Genomic DNA, 22,912 nt, shown 5'->3' with positions numbered 1-22,912 from the left:
GAGTTGTAAGCTATAGCTTAAATACATGAAAGTGTAAACACTTGATTTTTTTATAGTAAATACACTGTCATTGAATATACAGTCTAAGACATTATAAGTAACTTAAACATATTAGATCAGCTAGTCACCAACTGCTTCCTTGAATGCATACAAATCTATAACTGATTAAGTTTATTGCTTGTAAATCTTTTTCTTCTTCTTTCGGCTGCTCCCATTAGGGGTCGCCACAGCGGATCATGTTTCCATTTCTTCCTGTCCTCTGCATCTTGCTCTATCACACCAACCACCTGCATGTCCTCTCTCACCACATCCATAAACCTTATCTTAGGCATTCCTCTTTTCCTGTTACCTGGCAGCTTCATCCTTAGCATCTTTTTCCCAATATACTCTTCATCCCTCCTCAACACATGTCCAAACCAATGTAATCTTGCCTCTCTGGCTTTGTCTCCAAACCTTCCAACATGAGCTGACCCTCTAATAAACTTATTCCTACTCCTATCCACCCGTGTCACACCCAGTGCAAATCTTCACATCTTTAACTTTGCCACGTCTAGCTCTGACTGCTGCCTTTTTGTTAATGCCACTGTCTCCAACCCATATAACATAGCTGGTCTCACTATCCTCTTGTAGATCTTCCCTTTCACTCTTACTGGTACTCATCTGTCACAAATCACACCTGACACTCTTATCACCCACTCCATCCTGCCTGTACTCTCTTCTTCACCTCTCTTCCACACTCACCATTACTCTGAACTGTTGATCCCAAGTATTTAAACTCAACCACCTTCGCCACATCTACTCCCTGCATCTTGTCCATTCCTCTATCGTCCCTCTCATTCACACATACATATTCTGTCTTAGTCCTGCTGGCCTTCACCTGTTCCCTACTCTCTCTACAGATCACAATGTCATCTGCAAACATCATAGTCCACGGGGACTCCTGTCTGATCTCCTCTGTCATCCTGTCCATCACCATTGCAAATAAGAAAGGGCTCAGAGTTGATCCTTGATGTAATCCCACCTCCATCTTAAACGCATCCGTCACTCCCACCGCAGACCTCACCGCTGTCACACTACCCTCGTACATATCCTGTACCACTCTTACATACTTCTCTGACACTCCCAACTTCCTCATACAATACCACAACTCCTCTCTAGGCACCCTGTCGTATGCTTTCTCTAAGTCTACAAAAACACAATGCAACTCCTTCTGACCTTCTCTGTACTTCTCCATCAACACTCTCAGAGCAAACATCGCATCTGTAGTGCTCTTTCCCAGCATGAAACCATACTGCTGATCACTAATCATGTCCCTTCTTAACCTAGCTTCCACCACTCTTTCCCATAACTTCATGCTGTGACTGATCAATTCAATCCCTCTGTATTACTACAGCTCTGCACATCACCCTTATTCTTAAAAATCGGTACAATATAAAGTATTATTTTTTATTTGATTAGTCTGAACTTACAGAGGGAGGGGAAAAGAGAGGAGGAGGAAAGGAAAAGAAAAAAAGGAAGAAAAAAAGGAAAAAAGAAGAATTTTTTTTTTATATTATAAAGTATAAAAACAAGATTAATTTACTTTAACTAGATTAAATAATTGACTTAAGGGACACAACTACTACAGTGAGTAGATAATAAAAGCACTCAATTATAAATAATGATTACATATTCCTATTTTACAGCATTTAGCACTTAATATTTTAGAAAAGCTCATGTAAGGTTTATGGACACAAACTTTCTTTCTTGTATTATTTATTACTTACAAATTAATTATCATTAGTGGCAGGAAGTTATGTATGTATATACCTAAAATCCTTTGTTAACACTTTTCTGTTCTCACACCTAATATGGACAGGATTTTAAATTTACACTTTGTTTGCTTTATACTTTATATACAAGGAAATATCATTATTATTGCAGCAGAGATGATGTTGGCCTCTTAACATTATTTCTTTTTGGGTGGGTGGAAATGTTTGGATAGTTTCACTATTCAAGCAAGGAATTTTAGACTCCATGTGGAGTTTGAAGGATTTTGTAAAGAAATGTTTACATTTAATGAAAGTTATTTTATCTCTTTGGGTGTCTGCTACAGCTTTCTTTGCATCTATACACATCAGATCATTTATTAATGAAAATATATTTTTGTACGAGTTAGCTACAGTTAGAGAAGTGATTCAAAGGTATGTTCACCATAAAAGTATTACATCCTACTACTGCTTTCTCCCCGATCTCCTACTGTCTACTTTTTCCTTCTTTAACCCTCCTTTCTTACAGTATTTAGCACAACTGTTAAGTCACTATTGAAAAATAGTAACTTTGGTTTAATCTCAAATTCTGGTCTAACAATGCTATTACTGGTAACATGTTATTTGTATATACACATTTTTCACCTAGCCTGCACTTATTTGTTGTAACAAAATGTGTATATTTAATTTCTTATTATTCTGTTAACTGAAATTACTGCTGTTTACTCATAGAATACATTGTACTATATTTCGTAGTTTTTTCCCCGGGCCTCCGCTGAAAACAGGCACCTAGCCCAGTCGGACTTTCCCGGTTAACAAATGTAATAAATAAATAAATAAATTTGGAATTTATGGAAAATATTTCTGTAAAACCACTACTTCAACTTCATGTATTGCTTTAAATGCATATCTTTAAAAATCAATGAATTAAGTAATGGTTGTAAGAGAGGGAATTTAAATAGGTTTTTGAGACATTTTAATTCCCAGATTATTTTTTTAAGAGACTCACTTATTACAAATTGACATTGACAGACTTAATATTAAAACACACACTGTATTACCTAGTTCTCATCATGATCAGAAAAAAACAGAGGGATAGCAATGTTATAGAAAAATACTATACTTATTCCCAAGATAATTAGCTCTTATAAAAATGATAAAGGTTTGTTATATTCTGTAATGTCAGAAATTAATAGAAAATATTATACCCTTGTCAATTTATACTGGTTTCCCAGAATAGAAATTAGGGCTGTTGAGCAACAATTGGACCAAGTTGCTCATATTACAAGACGCAGCATTGCAATAGCAGGGGACTTTAACTGTATATTAAAAGATGAGGATTCTCTTTCCACTAGAAAGAGAATATCTACACCTGCCAAGGAATTAAAAAATATTGATTTAATTCAAGTCATAGATGTACATGAGTTTTCAGAACCAGATTCACTTTTTAACAAATTGTTCTCATAGACATGGAACACAGGCTAGAAATGATGCAGTATACATATCTAGTGACTTAATAAATAGACTGGATAAAGTTAAGATTGTAACATGTCCACTCGCAGACCATAATGCTTTAACTTTTCAAAGAACTTTAAAACAAAACTATATTAATCCTATAAAACACATACCTGCTTATATAACTAATTTGAGAGAGTTCAAAGAACATTTTCTAACAGAAATTGAAAAAAACATTATACTTAATTAGTTGAAAGACACATCTATGATATGTTTGTGGGATGCCTTAAAAGCATACTTATATGGGGGAATTATATCATTGTATACTTCAAAGAGAAAATAATGGGATAAAGAACTGAAAAAGAACTGATAGAATTATAAGAACAAATAGATAAATTAAAATTAGACAGTCAAGAATAAATACAAATATTATAAAAGAGATAAACTGAATGGCAAATACTCACAAATTTTAAGTCACAAAACTATGACATATCTGGAAAGGATTAAAATAATTAAACACTCAGTTAACCTTAAATACATGCATAAACTACCTATTAGAACTAAAATATATAATAAAGCAAAACTAACCATACTAAGGAAATATATTCCTCTTCAAAAAAGAGAGTCACTGAATTAGAGGATATTTAAAAGAATTTAGAGATTTTAGCACAATAAATGAAAATAATCTTTTAATGGACTCTCAAGAGAAAATTTAAAAAATCATTAAGAAATATACTAAAAAATTAACTGTGGACCAAATTTATCTTATTAACCCCATAACTATTCTAAATAACTTTTAAATTCTGAATTAAAATCCATAACTTTTAAATTCTGAATTAAAAGTCCAGATTGATAAATTAAAAATAAACAAGGCTCCTGGTAATGATGGCATCATTCCTGAACTTATGAATGTCAAAAGAATCTCTGAATATACTACTTAAAGTTTTCAACATGGTAAAAAATTCAGAAAGTGTTCCTCCCTCTTGAAAATATTCCCTTATTTCCCCAATCTTAAAAATCGCTGTAAAATGTTCACCTTATAGACAAATTTCTTTGTTAAACAGGCTACAAATTATTTATGTCTATACATGCTGACAGACTGAAAGTGTCTTCCACTTTTGATTGATGATGATTAAACTAGTTTTATCTTGAACAGAATAAAAATACTAAAAAAACCTTAACTGTGATCAGTGTTGCAAATAAAAAAAATTAACTACAGTAAGTCTAGATATTAAAAGTGGTTTTGATTTTGTCTATTGGAACTCTCATTAGTACTTGAAAAAAGTAACTTTTCAAACAAATTTATACAACTTTTATATGTTAACTCTTATGCATATATCAAAATAGGTTAATTCACTTCAGAATCGATTAAAAACTCCAAAGGAACTAAACAAGGACGCCCACTTTCACTTTTTATATTAGCTATTGAGCCATTTGCTAATCTAATAAGCTCATAGCCAGACATTAAAGGTGTACATATAAGTAAGAATTTAACGGTTAAAACCCAGTTGTTTGCGGATGATATTCTTCTGACATTAAATGACTATAACGCACTCTCAGCCCTCTTTATTCTAATGGAAACCTAAATCTGGACTTACTTTTAATGAAAATAAAACAAAAATACTACCTATAAATTATAGTACTAATGAGATGGGGAAGGTTTTAATAACTCTATAGTTAAGGAAAAACAGTTAAATTATTTGGGAATAACTATCACTGAAAACACTGACAAAATAATAGATATCAATTATAATAGCAGCCTGTCATCTATAGAAAATCTCATAAATAAGTGGAACAGATATATATTTTTTTACTACTGATGAGAGCTTTCCATAATTAAAATGATTATTATTCCAAAAATCTTATATAAAGTGCAATCACTATCTTTACCGCCTTCTAAAACCTTTATAAAAAAGTTTAATTCTTTAATTTTAAGATTCTTGTGGTACCCTAATAAGCCTAGGATAGCTTTAAGTAATCATATTACAGATTGGTCCTTTGGAGGTATTTGGTTACACGATTTAGAATTATATTCCTTAACATCTATTATCAAAAAAAGAAGTTATGTCCTCACCATAACGTTCCATCTGAGTAATTCTACTTCATTTGCCTTCAACCTGTGGGTACTAGATCTGTATTAGATCTGAGCGGGCAAATTCAGCAGCATCTGCTCTGGAGCTCCAAGCTCCTCCCCTTACCCATAATACACCTACACTACCTTCCTACCCCCAGATTGAGTTTGCTGAACCTTATACCGATAACCCGACCTGAAGAATACTTTATGACCTACAACTGCAGCCAACAGGCTGTTCATATGATAAGGTCAGAGCGAGGGAGGGTGAGATGGTTGAAGACAAATGAAGTAGAACTACTCCGATGGAACATTATGGTGAGTACATAACTTTTTTATCTGAAGTAGTTTACTTCATTTGGTTTTCAACTTGTGGGACAGAGTCCTCAGCTACTAAACTCCCGGGTGGCTCTCGTGGAAGGATAGTCTGGAGCACCGCGGAACCAAAAAAGAAGTTATGTACTCACCATAACTTTCCATGTTTGTAGTCCATCTCGCCCTTCATTCTTACATATGGGTTTGGAGCCGATCCTCGGCTCCGACTCGGACTATTGCAAACTCAAAGTCTCTTAGTTGGCTCGTGGCTAGGTAGGTATCCCATAGTGCACTAGTACAATCCCCAGATCTCGTTTGCCTCTTCTACAAGTTCAGACGTGCTTCTTGCTTGGCCGTGGCTAAGTCCTCTTTAGTCTTTCGTTTTGTATGTGTGTGCTTGTTAGGGCTACGCCCGTTTAAGTTAGAGGACCTAGCCCTCGTTGTGCTTGTTGTGTACCTGTCTTAGGGCGAGGCCCGTTTGAATTACAGGACTTTGTTTTCCCTTGTTTATATAGCTCTGTTAAATATGTCTAAAGAGTCCAAAGACCATAAACCTTTGGGTTTCAAAAATTGCATAAAGTGCTCCCAGAAGATGTCAATTACAGATGGCCACAGCAATTGTGTTTATTGCCTCGGAGCCATTCACTTGCAGGACACTTGTTTACTCTGCCATTCCTTTAGCTCCAGAGTTCTCCAGGAGCGGAAGAACAAGTTAATTCTGAAAGGTCTCCTCAAGCCTTCCTTCAAGGAAGACTTAGCAAGCTCTTCTTCCTCATCAAAGTCCCATTCATCCAGAAAAGAGAAGATCAAGTCAACCAAGAGGCATTCTCCGGAGTTGACTAGTGTATCGGAACCTACTCAGAAACAATTGAAACTTGATAAGACTTCTACCTCCTCAGCTCCACTGTCCTCTGAGCCAGTCGAGGTTGTCAGTGTTGACAATGCAGTGTCTGCCCCAAGCCTTTCAGAGCCAATTACTGAAAAATTGCATCGGAGTCCAGAGATCTTTTGCCGGTCTCCCCAACATTAAGATCTCCAATTTTACAGAGATCTAGATCACCTACCCTGTCATCCAGATCCTCCAAGAGCCTGTCAGAAGAAGATGTGGAGAGAGTAGTGCTTAGACTCTTGAAGTAATCTGCTTTGCCCAAATTGTTGTTGGCTCCCACCCAGTCGGTTCCGTAGCCACCTATATCCATCCTCCCTGTTGTGGTTCCTCCTCTGAGCCAAATTGGGCCTTCAGAGTTGGAGATTCCGGTGCTGGAACTCCTTTGAGAAGCCCAAAAGGAAAACAGTTTCCATTTGCTGCGGTAAATCTTCCTGGTTGAAGACTTATGAGCTGCCAATAGATTAGACCTAACTGAAGAGGATAACCAAGGAGTCCTAGCAATCATGGGAACTGGAGCAGCCAAGCTGTGAGCTTCGAACTGTCCAGGTTTGGATGAGGAACCCCCGATGGGTGTGAAATCAGATCCTGAATGGGATCCATGATCCAAGGGGGAGCGAGAAGATGAGACCAAAGGAAGGGAAACCATACCTGGCGAGGATGAGGATCACCTTGCTCCTCAGTCGAGTTTTCTGTAGAAACCTTGGAATAAGAGGTATTGGAGGGTAAGCATACAGAAGACCGGGAGGCCAAGCATGGACTAGAGCATCTCTGGGGGACTCCCCCAGCAGGGGGTTCAGAGTGAAAAACTCGCTGCACTTCGCGTTGGAAGGAGATGCGAAGAGATCGCAGCAAGGCTGACCCCACTCCAGAAAGATCTGCTATGCTACTGAATGATTCAGAGACCACTCGTAAAGCATCAGAATAGTCCGACATAACCTGTCCGTTAGAATGGACTGTCCCAGAATGTGCGTTGCTATGAGAAAGTGACTGGTGGAGATCGCCCATTCCCATACTCTCATGGCCTCACGGCAAAGGGGGTAAGATCTGGTCCCTCCCTGTTTGTTGACGTACCAGACCACTGACATGTTGCCTGATTGAATTGCAATAGTTACCAGAGGAAGAAAGGCATGAAGAGCCTGCTACGCCAAAATGACCACCCTCATCTCTAGAATGTTTATGTGCAAGCTGGTCTTGACAGGGAACCACAGGCCTTGGACTGTCCTGCCCAAACAATGCCCCCCCCCACCCGAGCTGGGAGGCATCCATGGTCACTGTGGCTTGGACAGGGGCTGGAAATAAAGGTCGTCCCTCCAAGATTTTCAGAGAGCACATCCACCACAGAAGGGACAATCAACAGACTCGACTGATGTGTACTGGATACAATAATGAAAGTTCTAACAGGGACCATTGTACCACTGGTGTCCACTGTAGTACTCTCATATATAACCGGGCGCATGGAAGAAACGTTATGGTCGCTGCCACTGAACCTAAGGCCCTCAACACTGATTCTGCTGAGGGAAGATGAGAACGGTAGATCAGGCAGACATGCATCCTCAGGTTTTGTGCTCTCTCCGTGGTCAGGAAGATTTTGCACTGTAAGGTGTCTATCCTTCTCCCAATGTAGTCTGTCACCTAGACAGGATTCAGAAGTGATTTGGATACATTGATTGTAATCCCCAAATGGAGAGCAAGCTTTAAGAAATAATCCATGGTTTGAGAAAGTAGACACCTGGTGGGAGCAGTGAAGAGCCAATCGTCCAGATACGGAGAGACCTGAACCCCTGAAGCCTTAGGTAAGCCACTACTACTGCCATCACTTTTGTGAACACCCTGGGGGCTGTGAGGGCAGGGCTCAAAATTGGTAATGATTGACTCCTAGCTGGAATCGGAGGAACCTTCTGGAGGTTCTGTGTATCTTTATGTGATGATAGGTATCCTGGAGTTCTAACGAGCACATCCAGTTGCTCACTTGCAGGTATGGCATGATGGACTGTAGTGTGACCATCTGGAATTTTTCTTTGGCAACTGACAAGTTATGGGTAGATAGGTCCAGAATGGGCCTTAAGTCTGCCGTTTTCTTTGGCACCAAAAAGAACCTGGAGTGGAAGCCCGATCCAGACTGATCTAGGGGGATGGGTTTGATGGCTTCTTCCCTATCATCCAAATCCGTGTCCTCGGTGAGGGACTCGGGGGAGTCCAAGTGCCTCCTCTTACATGTACGAAGGAGGTCATTCTTTTGATATATCAAACTTCAGACCAATTGCGATACTGTCTTCCCTCTCCAAGATTCTTGAGAAATGCATTCACAAGCAGATAATGCAATACCTTCTCCAACAGAACCTTCTAACACACACACAACATGGATTTCATCCCAAACACAGCACTACAAAAGCAATAATATCCTTCATTAATAATGTATCATTGGCCCATGACAATAATAAACTAGTCTCATGTCTGTTCCTCGACCTGTCCAAAGCCTTTGACACCATCTCCCATCCCCTCCTCCTAGACAAACTCTAAGATTCTCTCCGCCCACCATATCCTGGTTTTCCAGCTCTCTCTCTCTAACCACCAGCAAGCTGTTAAATGGCACTCTGCTCTTTCTCCCCCCCTAAGCATCCCAGTGGGTGTCACCCAAGGATCCATACTGCGGCCACTGCTCTTCAATATTTTCATCAACCTACTTTACACTTCTTGTCCCAACTCCACACTTGTACAATATACTGATGACTCTACAGTCATCACCATTGCTGACAATCATCTGACCTTTACTCTACTACCCAAGCATCATTCAACACATGACTTTGTGACAACAAATTAATTCTCAACCCTAAGAAAACTAAGCTCCTACTCTTCCTCCCAAAAAACCTCATCAATCTCAAAACAACATTTTCCATCCTATCTAGCAATAACACTGTCATCACCTCTGACCCTAGCACTAAACTGCTAGGAGTCATAATAGATGATCAGCATAAATTTGATCTCCAAATCAACACCTCTATCAAAAAGACTCATCAGAAATGTGGACTCCTTTACCGAAACAAAAGGCATTTAACCAACTCAGCCAGAATAACTCTCCCATGCATTTCTTGTTCCCACCCTCCTTTATAGCTCTCAATTATACACAAATCTTAACACCACACTCATAACCAGACTTGAAACTACGTATAATAAAGTTGCCAGATTTGCTGCAAACCAAACCTACAAGTCACACCATTGCCTATCTCTTAACCAATTGCAGTGGCTCGAATTCCCTCATTTGCTGCTACTACAACTGTTAATTATCCACTCCGTCCTCTATCTACCATCTTTCTGCCCTAGCCTTCACTCAATTATAACTAAGTATTCCCCAACCAGGACACTACGTAGCTCAGACGAAGACTTCCTACAGATCTATAAACCCAAAACCAAATCAGGGTGTTTACTCTATAACTATAACCCTGCTACAACATTGAACCAACTACCCCTAGAAATTAGGTCCCTTGACCAAACAAAACATTTCAAACTAGCCACTCGGGAATGCTTAATAAATAAATGGTCCTGTCATTGTAGTCATCTTCCCTGAAATTATCTAACCCTAGCTTCTGTCCCTCAGCCCTCCTTTCTTTGCCACTGTCTTAATATTCATCTACCTCTCTGTCTCATTGCTTAACATTATCTTACTACTCCATCTGTACCTATACTGTATATAACTACTTAGGAATAATGAACACTGTTTTCTCTACACTGACATTGTACCTACGTTTTTGTTGTAAGAATTCTGACGTTGTACTCTACTGCTTTTCTGTATGATTTGTTGTAAATACTTTTTGCAGTTTGATCTCCAACATTTGTACCCAACTGTTTTCTGTAAAATGTTATTGTAAAATAAGAAGTTATGTACCTACCATAACGTTCCATGTTAGTTGTCTTCTCTCGCCTTCTTTCTTGCTTGATGGGTTCGGAGCCGATCCCTCGGCTCCGACTCGGCACTTGCTAAGCTCGAGAGTCACTTTTACCAGCTCGAGGCAGCCCCATATCCCATGATGCAAGGCGGTAAGTACCCAGATCTCGTTTGATGACAAAGGGCAATAGCACCAAGCAAAAAACACTTCCCAAAGGAAGAAAGAAAACTTACAGGATGGAAGAAGGACCAGGTCTGAAAGGTCTTCAGCATAATAATTTCTTATAACAAGGTCTGTCCAGGCCAGGGGGAAGGAGGGAGGGTCAAGAAAGAAGGCGAGAAGACAACTAACATGGAACGTTATGGTAGGTACATAACTTCTTAATGTTAAGTTGTCAATCTCGCCTTCATTCTTGCTTGATGGGACTGCGTCCCTAGCACCTCTATCCTGGGAGGCTCAATGGAACAAACTCTTGAGGACTGTAGAGCCAAAGCTGGCTCTGTCCCTGGAGGCCAAGTCCAATTTGTAATGGGAAACAAAAGTGTGAGGAGTGGCCCAAGTGGCAGCTGCACAAATAGTGTCTAAAGGAAGTCTAGCTTGAAAGGCTGTAGAAGTAGCTAAGCTCCTAGTTGAATGTGCTTTAGGTTTTGAGCACAGCTGTTTTCCCCTGAGCAGATAAATTTCAGAGATGACCGAAGAAAGCCATCTGGACAAGGTCACTTTAGAAACAGGAAGGCCTTTTTTATTATCCGCATAGGAAACAAAAAGTTGATCAGATTTTCTAAATTTTTTGTTCTGTCCAAATAATATCTAAGTTGACGGTGGACATCAAGATAATGTAGCTTTTGTTCAGCTCTGTCTGAATAGTTTGAGAAAAATACAGGAGATCAATGGATTGATTCAAATTGGTCTTTGAAGCGACCTTAGGCAAAAGGTTGGATTAGTTCTCAAAGATACTCTGTCTTTGTGAAAAACCAAATAGGGGTCGAACCGATAGAGCATGAAGTTCAGACACCCTCCTGGCCGATGTAATAGCCACTAGGAATAAAGTTTTCCAAGAAAGAAATTTCAGGGAACAAGAAACAGCTGGCTCGTAGTAGGGAAGAATCAAGGATGTCAGCACTAAATTTAGATCCCACTGAGGAGGAGGATTCCTGATTGGAGGCTTTAGTAGGAAAATTCCTTTCAAGAAGGCCCTGCAGAGCCTATGGGACATAATATTATGATCTGCTACCCCGACATGAAAATTGGAGATAGCAGCCAATTGAACTCTGACTGTGGAAGAAGAGGAGCCTGCATGAAAAATCTCTGCTAAGAAGTCCAGGACTGCCTGAACAGGGGCAATGAAAGGATCAATATTCTTGGCCTTAGCCCAATAAGAGAAATGTTTCCATTTGCTTGTATAAATCCTCCTGGTAGAGGATTTTAACGAAGCTACTATGATGTCTCTAACTGGGTTAGAGATCAAAGGAAGCCTGGCTAAGGAAGGAAGTGGAGCAACCATGCTGTGAGGTTGAGAGAAGGGATAGACCGGTGCAGCTGACCCGATTGGTGAGTCAGAAGATCTGGCACTGGGTCCAGATGCCACGGCTGCACCAAAAGGTGATGATGTAGGAACGGGAACCAAACTTGTCGAGGCCAGTAAGGGGCAATGAGAATCAATTTGGCTCTCAAAACGGTAGCTTTCTGGATAACTTGAGGGATCAGAGGAAATGGAGGAAGGCATAAAGAAGTCCCTGGGGCCAATCCTGGGTCAGAGCGTCTCTGGGGGGATGGCCTGGTAGAGGGAAGAGACAGAAGAAGTCTGGACATTTGCTGTTTTGGGGAGTAGCAAAAAGATCGCAACATGGACGACCCCATTCCAGAAAAATCTCTTCCGCTATCGATTGCTTGAGAGACCACTCGTGAGGCATGAGAATAGCTCTGCTCAATCTGTCCGCTACAATGTTGGTTTTCCCAGGGATATGCGTTGCTACCAGAAACCGATGAGAGGAGATCGCCCATTGCCATAGTCTGAGCGCTTCTCGACACAAGGGGTAGGACTTGGTTCCGCCCTGTTTGTTGATATACCAAACTACAGACATGTTGTCTGTGTGGACTGCAATTGTCCCTACGGGAAGAAAGTCGTTGAGGGCTTGCAGCGTTAAAAGCACTGCTCTCATCTCCAGGACATTTATGTGCAGATGGTACTCGAGCGGCTGCCACGTCCCATGAACCATCCTGCCCTGATAATGACCCCCACCCGATCAGGGAGGCATCCGTGGTGACAGTGGCTATCGGGGATGGGGTACAAAGTACCTGCCTTGGTGAACCTGAGGAGATGTGATCCACCAAGCAAGATGATCTTTGCAAGTCTGTGTCACCAGAATCTGGTGACGCATAGGAAGTTGTTGGTATGACCACTGTGTGAACAGCATCCACTGAAGAAGGCATGTAGAATCGAGCCAGGGAAGAAGAGTAATGGCCGCAGCCATGAGGCCTAATACCTTTAGAACCATTCTGGCCTGTACTTTCTTGTTGGCCAGAATGATCCTGACATGACTCTGAATGTCTGAAACTCTTTGATCTGTAAGGGTAGCTGACATCCGAACAGTGTTTAAGTTTGCGCCTATGAAGGTAATAGACTGGCAGGGCGATAAGGATGACTTTTCAGTTGATCGAGATGCCCAAATGAGAACAAAGATTTATTGCGTGATCCCTCGCTTGCATAAGCTGGTGCCTGGTGGTGGCTGGCCGGCGCCAGTCGTCGAGATCTGGAAACACCTGGAATCCTTGACGTCTCAGGTGAGCCGTGACCACTGCCATGCATTTGTTGAACACTTTGGGGGCTGTAGTGAGACCAAAGGGCAGGGCTCTGAACTGGAAATGACTGGACCCCAGCTGAAAGCGGAGAAATCTCCTGGAGCGTCTGTGAATTTTGATGTGATAGTACGCATCCTGAAGATCTATTGAGCACATCCAGTTGTCCTTCTGTAAGAAGGGCAGAATTGACTGAAGAGTGACCATTCGAATCTTGTCTTCCTCACAGACTTGTTGAGTCTGCTGAGATCCAATATTGGTCTCCAGTCTCCCGTCTTTTGGGGACCAAAAGAACCTTGAGTAGATTCCGGCTCTGAATGGTCTGTTGTAACTGGCTGAATGGCTCTTTTTGCAGTAGTTTTGAGACTTCTAACTCTGCAATTTCCCTTAGACCGGTGGTACATCTGGAAGGGAATTTGAGGGAAAGGACTTTCCTCGAAAGGAATTATGTAACCCTTGGATATGATCGACTGTACCCATCTGTCTTGAGTGAGGGAATGCCAGGCTTCTGGGTACAGTGATAATCTTCCCGACTGCCTCCAAGGAGGGACAGCCGGGCAACAACTCAGGGATGCTGAAAGGGCTTGTCAGAGAGAGGCTCTCTGTTTCCCTGGTTTTGGACCCCTCTGCCTCTAGAGCGTCTGTTGTTGTTACCCCTCTGCCTCTAGGGGTAAACTGACCACGTGAATCCGGCGTGACTCCTTGGGATTTATGAACCACATTTTTCCACCTTTCTGTCCTTTGGGGTAAGGTCTAGAAGGGGTGGAAAACGGACTCCTACAGCAGAAAGAGTCTTGCCGTCCTGCTCACACCTGGTCAAAGTTTCCTTCACCTGAGGGCCAAACAAAGCTGACCCATCAAAGGGAGAATTTGTGAAGGACGCCTTGAAGGGATCTGCAAAGTCACATAGCCGCATCCAGGCTTGGCGTCTAAGAGCCACACCTGTACCTGCGGCTCTACTCGCTCCATCAGCAGCATATGATATTAGCCGCATGGAGGAGTTTGCAATGGAATTAAGGGTTCCTAGCTGCGAAGCAATTTTTTGAGCGCCTGCAGGTGTAGGATCCTGTACTACTTCACCCAGCTCCTTAAGGATATCCCTCTGGAGTCTGGTGAAGTGACATAGGTAATTCAGCGAGCATAGCAAAGGTCGCTGAGGAAAACATCCGCTTACATACCTATCCATGGTCCTAGAGTCCTTATTAGGAGGATGGACGGGTACGGAAGGATCTGCAAGTTCCTTCTTGGTGGCAGCAGCCACCACCATGGCATCAGCGGGGACACCCTTAGTGAGGAATTGCTTGTCACATGGGGCAGTGATAAATTTTGAAGGCCTCCTAGGGACTGGCTCTACAGAGTCAGGAGCTGCCCACGCCTTCGGGCAATAACCTGCATAAGGGGTCGAAGGCGGAGACACCCAGGAGGTGGAGGGCCGAGATCCAAACGCCTCTAGGTATACTGACTCATCCTCAGAGGGATTGTTGGTGGGCCAGTTTCCCTCTGTTTAAGGAGTTCTAGGATGTCTGAGAAGGAGACATCCTCAGAGGGGGATCTAGGGGATCCCTCTGACTCATCAAAGTCAGTATCTGAAGTGACAGACTCGGGGGAGTCTACATGTTTCCTCTTACAAGTCCTCTTCCTAGGAGGATCTCCCGAAACATCAGGAGAATCCTCGGAAGAGGGGGAAATTCCCAATGGGGAAACCTGAGGCGGAGGATCTCTGGGTCCTGTAGCAAGAGAAGTGGCAGAGATGTCAACAGGCACTATAGAGGGAGGAGCTAAGGGAACAGACTGCTGACTGATACCAGTGGCCAGCACACTCTTCATCACCTCGAATGCTCCCCTCCCAGGCAGGTCCGAGAGAACCCGTTGCGAAGAACTAGGAACTCCAGGGACCACCGAAAGGGAAGTCTCCGAGGCAGATGTCGGAGCCGAGCTCACCAAGGCCGAGGCTCCAAGGGAAGAGCGGGTTCGGACAAGGGTCCGATGCCACTCACCCCTCGGAGGAGACCATGGAAGCCCGACCACGAATCCCTCTAAGGAAGGTCTCAAGAGGAGATAAGAGTCGAGGCTGAAGGTACTAAAGGGTGTATCTGTCCTCCAGCCGTAGCAGTAGCCATTCCCGAAGACTCCAACTCCAAGCTCTGGGGTAGAGTTGAAGGAGGAACTGTAACGGGTGTGGACCAACAGTCGCCTGTTGAGACGGACTATGTAACATTTGGGCCAGTGCCTGTGACTTAAGTAATCTGCTGACCACTCTCTCTAAGTCATGGTCTGAAAGTCTGGATGACCTTGAAGATCGGCTCCGATGGCTCCGTTCCAAAAGGAGAGGTGAAGCCGGGCCCCAAAGTATCGGCTCCAAGGAAGGAGACCTCGACCTCTTCCTGGAATGAGCCATCGGAACCGATGAAACTATAGACCCTGTCGGAGCCGACAACTTATCGGAGCCAACAGGAAGCCTCGATGCATCGGCTCCAGCCGGAGCCGATACAGCCACAAAAGTAACGGTGTCGGAGCCGATCGGAGCCGACACCGATGCCTGTGCCACATGGTGGTCGGAACCGATCGGAGCCGACACCGAAGTGGTCGATGCAGAATCGGCACCGATAGCCATCGGTGCCGAAGGCTTAGTTAAGCCAGAATCGGCTCCAGCCGGAGCCTATCTCGACTCAGAACGAGTCGGAGCCGAGGCCGCAGGCTTTGACACAGAAGCCTGGGCCTTGGAAGATTTGGCAGATTTGGATGGAGCCGACTTAGCGGAGAGCCCTCCGGCAAGAAGGCCCCTAAGTATCAGTTTGTTTCTTCTTTCCTGCAGGACTCTCTGGCTGAAGGAATGACATATAGCACAGGAGTCCTGCAGGTGAAGAGGCCCCAGGCAATACAGGCAAGAAGTGTGACCGTCTGTCAGAGACATCTTCTGACAGCACGAGTCACACTTCTTAAAGCCTGAGACCCTCTCTTTTGACATGGTGAAAGACAACACACACACACACCAGTCAAAGAGTTAAATTAAATTAAATATACCAAAAAGGTATAAGTAGACAAACACACACACACACCCTAACAGGGGGGGGATGGGATGGGTAAAGTTTGACTAAAAAATAAAAGAGACAGGTAAATTTCTGTCAGAAAATCTTTAAAATTAACTTAAAACTAAAATTTAAAGGGTTTTTAGTAAAAAGGGGCTAAAATATCAAGTATTTTAATCACTTACCAGGAGATGGTAAAAGGAGGACCTCCTAAGCGAAGCGGCAAACGAGATCTGGGTACTTACCGCCTTGCATCATGGGATATGGGGCTGCCTCGAGCTGGTAAAAGTGACTCTCGAGCTTAGCAAGTGCCGAGTCGGAGCCGAGGGATCGGCTCCGAACCCATCAAGCAAGAATGAAGGCGAGATTGACAACTTAACATTGTTTATTTCTCTAACTAATTGTTTTAGCTGTCAATGTAATTTTCTTGCTGACTGTATGTAAAATGTTAATACTGATTGCGGAACTTTTCTCCTCGGGTCTCCACTGAAAATGAGCTAATGCTCAGCTGGTCTAACCCGGTTAACAAATGTAAACTAAATAAAAAAATAAAAGTATGCTTGCAAGGCAGTTCTCCGGTGGGGCTCTCCGGGGGGGGGGGGGGACTCACAAGCCACTTGTTCCTCAGGGGGAACCGCCTGGGGCTCCTCAAGCATGGGCTGTCCCTCTGGTAAAATGATGGGATGCGTAGACAGAGCCGAGGGAGTCGGGCACAATCTGAGGAAATAGTCAAGGGTCTCGATCCAGTGGAGAGAACCTTTCCTACTACGTCGAACACCAAGGAAGAACGAGCCTCCTGGGGTACCAAAACAGAAGCTGCTATCCCCAGATCCGATGCAAGAATCGGAGCCAGGTCAGAAGTGGGTGTAGGTCCGAGGGAGGGAACTTGGCCCGACGATGCCGGAGCCGGTGAAAAAGTTCTGCTCCCTCGGACCCGACACCCAAGCTCTGGCTCCGAGAGCCACTCGGATCTGAACTGGTCGGATCCAACATGCTCCAGGCAGTTTTTGGCGTCGAGGAGACAGGCACCATCATCGGTGACTCCCTGACTAAGGCCATCCTCGGATCTGAATACTCCAAAACCAGTGGACGGATTAGCGAAGGATGAATTGGTGTGAAAAAAGGAAGCGAGCTCCCCCCTCCAGAGGGAGAGGGGGCTGGAAAAACACCCATCTGGATCAGAGTACGAATGAACCTCCTCATTATTTTATCCAGGTCAACTTCCGATAAGCTACACGTGGATCTCGATGAGGCCACAGACTCTGACTTGGCGGGTTGAGGAGCCAAGGCCTTTCCTCTGGAGAAAATCTCGGAGATCGGAGCCAAGGGGAGTCACGGATCTTAGCCTGACTTTTGGCAGGAGTAGAAGGAAGGTCCGAAGACCTCTTGCATTTCTCTGGTTTGGAAGAGTGCTTGTCTTTGTGCTCTCTCTCTCTCTCCTTCTCCCTGCCCCTTTTCCGCTCCACTTCTACAGGCTTAGAAGTGGGAGGTTGAGTCCCAGCCTGGGGGGGGGGGGAGAAGCAAGGGCAAGAGAGGAAGGAGAGGCGGCCACAGCATCCGCTGTGACCGAAGCCGTGGATGAGGCAGCCGCCTCAGAAGTGGGTAGAAGACCTTTTAGGGCTAACTTAGCCTTCCTGTCCTTTATAGCGAACGGGTTAAAACCCGCAGAGATAGTACAATGCCCAAGCACATCACACAAAGAGTGTGGCCATCTGCATGAGACAATTTATGGCTACAGATTTGGATGATGCTTCTACAGCATCATAACTGAACTTGATGGAATGCCTGGTCACCTGAGAGGCGGGAGTGAGCAGAGCAGAAAGCTGGGACTTTGCAGGGGAATCTGACACATCAAACATTAGTGCAGATGCCTTAGACAGGGTATCTAGAACACACCTAGCTATGTTGGTTTGACATTTAATTGCTCTAATGGCTAGGGTGGAAGAAGTATAAATTTTCTTTCCCTGTCTTTCCATGAATTTGCTATCTTTATCTGTAGGAAATAGTGAAGTGGAGGGTAACTGCCTGGAAGATTTGTCTTCTGACACAGCAATGACTGCTGGGTCTGCAGGAGGATTCTTAAACAGGAAGTATGCCTGCTGGGGGACCTTGTAAAATCTATCAGGTCGTTTAGAAACTGGGGGCTGAGAATCTGGGACCTAAGATGCAGCCTGAAAAGCATCCAGGAAACCTGGAAACAGAGGAGGAACTGCAGATGGAGAAGGCTGGTCCATCTGCAGGAGTTCAAAATACCTCTTTTTAGTCTCAGATACATCAGAGACCTCCCATTTAAAATGCTCTCTCATTAGTATAATGGTGTCCCCAAAAGAGAATTCTTCTCCAGGAGAATCAGGGATAATGGTGTCTTCTTCCTCAGGGGTAGCAAAGTTTTTGGGAGACTCAAGTTGGAAACTGTAGGTCAGGGATTCATCTGAGGAAGCACCTGAGATTGAAGGGCCTGAAAGGCTCTGAACAACTTCTGAGAAAAGGCTTCCCATCTAGGTGCAGATTCAGTAGTTCAGTTTTTCTTTTCTTTTTTTTTCTTTAGAGAAAAAGGAGTAGTAGTCAGTTTGGGAGCAGACATCAGGATGGATAGTAAGGCGGTAGTAGGCCCCTCTGATGCCACGAGCCATGGTTCAACCTTGGCATCAGGGCCTGATGGCGGAACAACCTCAGCAGACATGCTCTGGGTTTCTGCTGAACCAGCTTCTACAATGGTTCCTGTTTTTTGCAGTGAAACTGGTGTCTGATAGGACCCTGGGCTAACATCTGCCTCGAGAGTCTCACCGGACTCCTGAGGTGCAGCATGGGTGTCGGGCCTAACCTTTTTTGACCTTTTCTGAGGCAGCTCCTTGGAGGTACCTACTCTGCCCTCCATACCTAACGTGAAACATCTGAGTCTTTGGTTTTCTAAATATAACTTTAAAGTGGCCAGGTGACTTTGTAAGGTTTTAGGTACAAAGGATTGGCAGATGTCACAAGACTTGTAGTCGTGGCCTTCCCGCAAACAAAATAAACACCGGTCATGTATGTCTTTATGTGGAATTTGTCTTCCACAAGCACACTTTCCCTTCCTAGTTGACATGTACATCTGGAATGCAATGACTATAGACAAAATTCTCAAAAGGGTACTTATCTGAAAGTGGACAGCAGAAATCAAATAGAACAGACAGATTCCATGAGCTGGCAATCAGAGGTCCGCAGATCACTGAGGCAGAGAAGTTCTGAGTTGGGTACATGCAGACATCACATATATAGCCGACGTCGGTTTATGGCTCTGGCATGCTATGTCCTAAGACTTTGGTATACTGGCTGGATGTCCAGTGCTGCAGGCAGCCACCTCCCTACTGTTATGAATACTGCAACATGAGAATAGAAGGACATTATAATATTCTGTATGATTATTATTAATAAGGATCTGCATTCAAAATTCCAGTCTCTCATTGTTTCTTGAGCGTCCCCCTGTTTCATCATCATCCCTTTCCACTTTGAATTACAGCTTTCTGCTTGTGCTATGTATAGGAACCTTAACTGTGTAGCTCTGAAATATCCCTTCAAATCAGGTAATCCCAAAACACCTTGTTCTACTGGAAGAATCAGCTTATCCCACTTGACTCTTGCCACCTTCCCCTCAAAAAAAAATTCTTCAGCACTTTATTAATTGCTATCCACAACTTCTCTGACTGATAAAAATATGCCTGACCTGTGTATAAAACTAAAGGGACTAAACATTTTAACTGCTTGTATCTTGCTATCCATATCCATAAAATAGAGCTTCCAGTTTATCAGTTTTTGTTTTTGTATTATCTTTTTAGTCTCTTCCCACATATCCTTAGCTGCCACACAGAATCCTTTTTTAATCTATACTCCTAAGTACTTCATTTTATCATGTACCCATAAATATGGATATTGCTGAACCAATTTGTTTGTGGGTACATAATTTACAGCTATTTGTCTTTGTTTTAGCTTCATTAGTTTTGTATTCCAAAATGATTTGAAACCGTCTCAAAATGTTCTACAACACTAAAAAGTCCTTTTCTGGTTTTATCAGGTATAAAATAATATCATCTGCAAATACAGCCAGCTTTTCTTGACTACCATACCAATTATATCCACGAATTTCTGATCCCCTTATCTTATTTGCCAATGATTCTATCTTCTTCTTTGTCTTCTGGCTTTTCCCGGTTAGGGGTCGCCACAGCGGAACTCCGGTCCGCTAATGATTGGCAGTTGTTTTTTTATGGTGTCGAGTTGCCAGCCTGACGCCCAACCTTCAACATAGGAACGCCCATTCAACGCATGTCTTTCTAACGCCCACTCAACAGCGGGGAGGACATGCAGACTCCACACAGAAGGCACTCCCAACCCAAGCCAAGAATCAAACAGGAGTACCTCTTGCTGTGAGGCAACAACGCTACCGCTGCATCACCATGGGCCAATGGTTCTATATATAATGAAAATAACAAGGAGGAAAAAGGATAAACAGAAATTATCAGAGAGGAACCCACCCACTTTAATGTTCACCCCCAATCCAGCATACATCATCCTAATCAACCTTATAATTCTTTGAGGGAATGCAAATACTTTCATTGTCTGTTCAAATTCCCAGATTACTCTGTCAGTTGCTTTGCATCAAGACCCAACAGCAACACTGGTATTTTCTTACATTCTTCTTCTCCCTGGATCATCAATATTCTGTTAATATTGTCAAATGTTTGCATCCCTCCAGAAAAGCTACACTGATGCATATCTATCAATTCTGCCATCCCCTTTGCAATGCCTTTAGCCATTATAGACAAACTCTTTATAATCATGGTTTAGTATTGAAATGGGCCTGTATAAAGCTGGGTATGATTGGTCTTTTACCTTCTTTAGGTATTACAGCCACCACAACTTTCTTCCAGGATGGTGGTGCTTCTGCTCCTCTTAAAATACTGTTAAATAAAGCCTTCAGATCTAAACCATGATTATCAGCTTTTTCCCCTCCTAGCTTCCAAACTTCCACAGGAATACCAGCTATTCTTGGGGACTTTCATGTAGATTAGTTATACATCAGCATTTATATCTCATCTCCTCCTATCCTGTTAGTAACTAAGCCTCATCTACCTCTAACATTGGCATATTTAATTGTTCCATAAAAATTTCCATTTGTACCTTTTCTTGATTTCCATATTTTTCTTCTTAATACAGACTTTCATAAAATTTTCAAGACAGTTCTAGTACCTCTACAGGATCTGTTATCTTCCTTGTTATAGGCTCCCTAAGCTTGGTGACAACCCTTTCTACTTTGTTTCCTGAGACATTAAAAGTTACAGTAGATTTTCTTGATACTATTATTACCAAGTTGGATACAGGTTTTGAGTCAAATATCTTTAGGAAACCAAAATTTAATAATGATATCTTCATTTCCAGAATTGTTATCCATTTAGCCATAAGAACAGTTTCATTAACGGCCAGTTCATTAGACTGGCAAGGATGGTATCCAATACTGAGCTGTTTAATTTAATTCAGAAAAAGTGAAATTGGAGAATAGGTTTCTGGAGAGGGGATATCTATACCTATAATTGTTAAAGGGATTACTGGACAGGTAGTGTTCAAGTGGAATAAGAAATACAAACCTTTGTTTGGGGGACAGATTTGTTAACCTCAGTTAAGGAAAGTTTAGATGTAATTCCTAACCAAGAAGTACACTGCAATTTGAATCCCTTTTAAAGAACGTTTTTATTACAGTTTAATTCAGGGTCTAATGAGGTGACGCATATTTTAAATAATAATTGGAATATTTAAAACTAATGAAAATATTTATAAATTGTTGGGACTAAGGCCAAACATGGTCTATAAGACCACTAATAATATGAAAAAGATTTTGGAATTGGCACAGACAAAGAGGGATACATTTTATTTATTTTACATTTGTTTACTGGGAAAATCCGACTGGACACTGGTCCATTTTCAGAGGTGGCCTGGGGAGAAAAGCTCCAGTTAAAAAGTTTACATAAAAAAATCACATATAATGCAGAAGTACATAAGATAAGATGCAAAACTACATAGAGCAGACATTATGAAAATCTAAACATTTTGGCTGTGAGTAGCAAGTTAGAACATGGTACAAGTTGTACAGCATATAGTACTTAAGACGACTATTTTGAACATAGTTCCACATGGTATGTAGCCAGAAGACAAACTAAAAATTCTTGTATAGTGTTGTAGTTAGCATAGTACTAATGCTTTGATACATAGTTTGGTAGGAAATCTGGTTTAGTGGTTCTGTACGTGGAAAGAAGTGGTTTAGTACTAAGAGTAGTAAGGGGATAGTTGGCATACAAGTGTTAAGGTGGGAACAAGCTGTTATTGGATAGTTTATCCTGGGGAGTTACAGGAGCATAACCAGGTATTCCTAAAGTATGCATTGAGGAGCTTTTTGAATTGTGAGGTGGAGGTGGTGGAGGTCAGGTGGTTAGGTAGGTTATTCCATGCTTTTGAGATAGAGTAGCTAAAGAGAGATTTCCCAGCTTCATTATTATGTCTGATGACATCTAGGTGGTTCTGGGTACTAGATCTTAAGGTTCTTGTTGTAGAATAAGGTGTGACTAGGTTCTGGAGTGTTGGGGTTTTAGCTGGATAGTAGTATAGCTTGTGTAGCAATGTTAATTGGTTGAGTTTCAGTAGACAGGGAAGCTCTAGCCAATTTAGTTACTTGAGTGCTACACAGTGATGGGTCC

At 42.6% G+C, this 22,912-nt stretch overlaps 1 protein-coding gene across 2 annotated transcripts in view; it reads right to left on the bottom strand.

The window, feature by feature from the left end:
• Window positions 1-22,912, bottom strand: part of LOC122794156 (endonuclease 4 homolog) — a 1,200,618-nt gene that overhangs the window by 433,624 nt on the left and 744,082 nt on the right. The window lies entirely within an intron of this gene.

This window comes from Protopterus annectens, chromosome 1.part0 (assembly GCF_019279795.1).
Source record: "Protopterus annectens isolate FY-2018-M chromosome 1.part0, PAN1.0, whole genome shotgun sequence".
Lineage (NCBI taxonomy): Eukaryota > Metazoa > Chordata > Ceratodontiformes > Protopteridae > Protopterus > Protopterus annectens.
Note: the sequence above shows the minus strand (reverse complement) of the source record. Positions and strands in the feature narration are given on the sequence as shown.